We start from the raw sequence: 6017 nt of genomic DNA, 5'->3' as shown, positions 1-6017 counted from the left end.
TTTGTTTAAGATAAGTCAATCGCACAAGCTTCCACCATACATTATTGCTATTTTTGCTTAATTTACTTTAATACTGTTTTTACCAAAATTGTTGTGTCATAATCCACACCAATTGTACTGTCTGCACTGCGGACAGATGATAAACTATGTACAGTTATTATTCAGTAATTTATCAGTTTTACTAACAAAAACATATTTCATTAAAATTGCTGTTGTTAAAGTAATAGACAATACACTTGATTAACATTAAACCTTTTCTCAGGATCTCGATGTTAATAAATAGTTGAGTCTACCACGTCATTAGTATTAATAAAACAAACATGTGTTTTTCATTAAAGAAAAGTAAATGTGCTATCACGGGTTACAGGGCGTCAACAACTGTGTTTGTTTACTCTCTTATATCAAAACCTATCTTGTACTAAACACAGAACTAACAAACATACGCTCGCAACCTCATATGAATTTTTTTGCAAACTAATTTTTCAAATTTTCTTCCAATGAATGTCAGAATTCTGTGCTACATACAAACCGTCTTTGACTATTCGCGATACGTATCTTTGTCCACATCCTTTATATAACGCAGATATTCAGTACTTTTTTTTAACAACTCTGACTTTTGCAAGAAAAAAACATGTCGTGTCACATCGCATCGGCCTTGTACTGTTTCTTTTTGTGTGGATATTGTGCGCCGTAAGTATTTTTTTTTACTAATTATACTTTAATTTTTTTTTTTTTATATAAATCTATTTTTAAAAATAATTAAGATTTACGCCTATTCTGAAAGATTTATATTCTCTCATATGCAGGTTTTTAAATAAAAAAATATTATTATGTGTGATAACATCAGTTTTCTTGACATCTTTTTTAACTTTAATAATAATCATAATCATAATAATAATAATAATAATAAATTAAACTATGCATTTAAACAGTTATCGTTTTATTTGTATTTAGTTTTGTTTACAGTAACGAAAAATTGCTGGAAGAGGTACTTGCGGGGTACACCCAACCTGACGTCAACTATGGGGATTTGTGAGTAATTTTAATTTTTTACTTAAAATGCATTGCATGTTTTTCGTTTCAAAGCCATTAACTTAGAGCCACGCCGTGACATCATTAGATCACGCCCCCTATAGGTCAACCAATAAAAGCGCAGGTCAGGTCACGTGACCTATCTCATTTGCATACACGAGGCTCAAGTAAATAAAACAACATTTTGTTTTATTACTAAGGATAATTGTGTTAAACCTAGACAATGATGTTACCAATGGTTTAGATAGCTTTCGGGGTACGTACGCCCCCTCCCATGGCTATTACCTGTTTAAAGGGCCAGCGAAGACAAGGTCGCAATGACAGTAGGCCATGGACATCCAATTGCACCTCTCCACCCCCCCCCCCCCCACCCCCCATAAAATAATAATAAATAAAGTGTACAAACGGGAACTGGCAAATTCGCTGACATTGTTGGTACCACTTCCATATGTGCACCCTAAAATATAATAATATTTACACCAATGAAAAAATGCCTGTATTCTCATTGATAAACGCAATACATTAAAAAGAAATGTGCGAAAATGTAGCTTCCTTAAATTTAGCCACCTTTTACAGGCGTGGGAATCGGGAACTCGGGAAGGGTGTGTGTAAGGGGGGGGGGGGGGGGGCTGGCTCTCATTTACTAACTAGCCCCTCCAGTTTGCCCCGTCCCCCCAATTACCAGCATCTTTCGAAATGTATGCCTTTATATGATGAAAGTAAAATGTGTTTTGTTTAATGACTCCAGTAGATCATAATCATCGGCAATTGGATGTCAAATATTTGGTAACTGACATAGTCGTAAACAAGACACCCGCTACATTTTTGCATTAGTAGCCAGGGATATTTTATATGCACGATCCCATAGACCGGATAGCACACACTATAGTATTTGGTATACCAGTCGGGGAGAACTGGCTGGAATGAGAACTAGTACAATGGGCTCATCAACAAGGATCAATCCTTGACCGGACGCGCATTAGGCGAACATTTTACCACTGAGGGGAGCAATGAGACCTCACAATTAATAACTGGCTCCTTTTTTGCACACCCCCCTCCTCCCGCCCCCGTTACCAACATCTTCCAACACCTATGCCGTTTGGCGATGAACGTCGCCCTCTCGCAACACAGGGACGGGGGCGTAGCCCAGTGGAAAAGCGCTCGCTCGATGCGCGGTAGGTCTGGGATCGATCCCCGTCGGTGGGTCCATTGGGCTATTTCTCGTTCTAGCCAGTGCACCACGACTGGTATATCAAAGGTCGTGCTATGTACTACCCTGTCTGTGGGATGGTGCATATAAAAGAACCCTTGCTGCTAATCGAAAAGAGTAGCCAATGAAGTGGCGACACCGGGTTTCTCTCCCAATATTTGTGTGGTCCTTAGCCATATGTCTGACGCCATATAACCGTAAATAAAATGTGTTGAGTGCCTCGTTAAATACTAGTAAAACATTTCTTTTTTTTCTTTCCCTCTCGCAACATTTCACCGGGTTCTGAATCCGCACAAATGTATTAAACAGCATGTCATTTGAAATAACACAACACATTTGTTTTTCATTTCAACTTATTTTTGTGGTTATATCCAATTGAGGTTCAAGCACGCTGTCCTGGGAACACATATCAGCTATCTGGGCTCTCTGTCCAAGACAGTGGGTTAGTTGTTAGTCGTTAAGTGTTAGTGAGAGGGAAGAGGGTGTAGTGGCCTTACACCTACTCAAATGAGTCGTTAAAACTCGCTCTGTGTTCGAGCCGGTACCGGCCTGCAAAACTTGTAACACACTCCACTCCACCGAGACCGCTAGATGTTTGCATGACAGCTAGCTCGAGTTATCGGCCTTTAGAGAGAAAGAAGGACATTTGGACACTCTAACGACACAACCTACTCAAGAAGGAAAACACTCATATTCTGCCAAGGGCATTAATGCAACACTGATCCCATTCTTGACGTTAAATACTTTTACATGGATCATTTTCGAGTTTAATCAGATCACACATTTAAAGGGACATTCCTGAGTATGCTGCATTATAAGATGTTTCCAACTAATAAAATATTTCTACGATTAAACTTGCATATTAAATATATGTTCTTGTTTAGTGTCTGTATATTCAATGTGTTTCTGGTCGTCTTGATATTTGTAAGAAGCCCAAACTGGGTTTTGTCTTCAAATAATTTCGTACGTAAGAAAACACTATATTTTTCGGAAATAGATGAAATTTAAACTAGTACAAATATTAGAACGATCAGAAACACGTTTAATTTTTAGCCACTAATATTTTATGCAGAAAAATATATTTGATATGTAATTACGATCGTTACAATATCTCTGTTAGTCGATAACATCTTAAACATTGCAGGAAACTCAGGAATGTCCCTTTAACATATTACTCACTAATACCCACTACATGACGAAAGCCGACAGCACCTCATTTCAACACCGTTTCAGTTAAGTCCAGTGGCTTTGAAATGTTATTGTCGTGACCCGTCGCCTATAAAAATTAAATTTGTGAAAGTAAATTGGAAAAAAAAGAAAGAAACTAAAGTACTGTCGGAAACAGAATAAAACTGATTTGCGTCGATTATTTCTTACATAATAAACAGACAAGTAAATATTGTGTAACCATCAATTTAATGATAGTCTACCTAATTTAACATTTACTTGTTTTGGCTTTCATTGATGTACAAGGTGGTGTTTACTCTTGGAATTAAAAGAAACAGGTGCTTTGTGCACTTTATTGGAACATACTGTTATTATTATTTTCAGACCGGTATTAAAGGTGTTATCTCAAAGTTGCATAATGACAGCTATTGCAAATATTTGTTTTTATTAAATTATGATTTAACATTTAAAGACTACACCTTTAAGTAATTATAGGAAATAATTTTATCTACTAGTAAAAATACACTTTTATTGGAGAATCTTATCACAGACAGGCGCTCACATATAACTATAGGCCCCAATATAGCACCTTTAAGTGGTTACAAGATTGTGTAAATTTCCAGTGCACTTACCAGTAAACGTTTGTTTACTGGTAAATGCAATTGGCACATATCGATAAAAATGTGTTATAGTCTGTTCCAATAAAGGTCACAAATCACCTGTTCTACTGACATTTCTTTTACTTTCAAGAGTAAACACCACCTTGTGCACCAATGAGAGCCCAAACAAGTAAATGCTAAATTAGGTAGACTATCATTAAATACATCTTTACAAAATATTTACTTGTCAATTTAATATGAAAGAAATAATTGACGAAAATCAGTTTTATTATATTTTCGACAGTACTTTAGTAAGACAGTCTTCTAATTATTATTACTTTTTAAGCCACCCATATATTTCTAGAAAACACTGCTAATAGTTTCCAACATACTGTATTACTTTGGGAAAGATTTATGTATGTATAATGGAACTGTTGGTTCCCACACCCCGTTCTCTTGTAAATTACAAGTTGTTTGGTTTGTTTTTTCCAAATACTAAACTAATTTTTATTTATTTATTTATTTATTTATTTATTTTTATTAAAACAAATAGTTTTAGACTCTCTATCTCAACATGAGTGGCTTGTATATGTTTATACATTGTTCAATTATTAAAAAAAAGTGTATGTTGTTTTTATCATGCAATCACTATATAACTACATTGGCGAGATGGCTTCAGAATACAGTTATCTTCCCATTTTGGAAAATCCGGAAATTTGTCCGCGCAAGTAGTTTGCTTTTGACTGTGATTATTTCATGGCAGACAGCTATGAGGTGACAACTATTTGACTCAAGTGACAAGGGAGGGCATGTAGTTTGTAAACATGTCTAACTTATTGATATTGAAGACTTGTTTGTTGTAATTCTGGCCCATGCAAAAGTAGTGGGGGTTTTTTGTTGTGTAAAATGGGTGTACTCCAGCCAGGTTTAATGGGTGTGTTTGTTTAAACATTTTAGTAGAATGCACTAAACATAATCAAATTCTACTGAAACTGGAACTTTTTTTATTACAAATAATATTTTATTTAATTCGTATAACTTATTAAATCGACCAAAAAAACTTTAAAAAGGAAATAGACCGGTTGTTGATAACCTTTGTTTTACAATCAAAAATTAAAATTTGAACTATTTTACTATTTGTCTCTTTAGCTGCTAGTAAATGTTATTCTTAACCGTGTTTGTATAGATATATATTACTTGATAATTACTTATATGCAAATAATATTTCATTTTTTCACTTACTTAAAACACTAGCACTGACGTCTAGTTTAGCTTTTCCGAACCCGTTTTCTCTGTTACCCATTTTATTTGGTTTTCCCCAATAATCCTTACGGCTATTCTCCCCTCGTCCACGGGGAACCGCCGCGCCTGGTCGGTTTGCATATAATTAACTTTTTATTTTTATTTTAACTATTTTAAATATTGTAAAGAATATTCTTATCATATTAAATACATTTTGATTGTTTTTATTTACAAAGAACAAAGAGAGATATTAGATCTATTATTTTTATTGTGGTATTAATATATGTCTATGTGGTTGAGGGTATGTATGGGTCAGCTTCAGGTTAGTATAAAGGGGGATTGTTACCTGGCAGTATTGCACCCCCCTCCACCCCCCCACCCCCCCACCCCCTTCGCCGGCTGGGCCACTTATTGTATATATTTTCTTTGACTCATGAAGTAGGGTTTTTGTTTTTAAATTGTATTTATGTTTACAGGCATGCTTTTTTAATCTGTTTCTTATATTTTATAGAGTTTTTAATTATCCATTTTATATAATAACAAATAAAGAATTAAATATGGCGGTATACTGCACCTATGCTGGCGGGTGAGACCTGGTTTCTCTTACCTTGTTCCCACCCGTCCGGTTTTTATACATTAAAGTGGTGACAGCTTCTTTTGAATGACATAACGTGTTTGTTCTCTTGGTTGACAGAGAGGCGCCTCGGTTCTCTTGGATCTGCAGAATACGTCTCGCTTGTCTCGACTCACCAGACGCAAAACTTTCC

This window comes from Gigantopelta aegis, chromosome 14, assembly GCF_016097555.1.
Source record: "Gigantopelta aegis isolate Gae_Host chromosome 14, Gae_host_genome, whole genome shotgun sequence".
Lineage (NCBI taxonomy): Eukaryota > Metazoa > Mollusca > Gastropoda > Neomphalida > Peltospiridae > Gigantopelta > Gigantopelta aegis.
Note: the sequence above shows the minus strand (reverse complement) of the source record.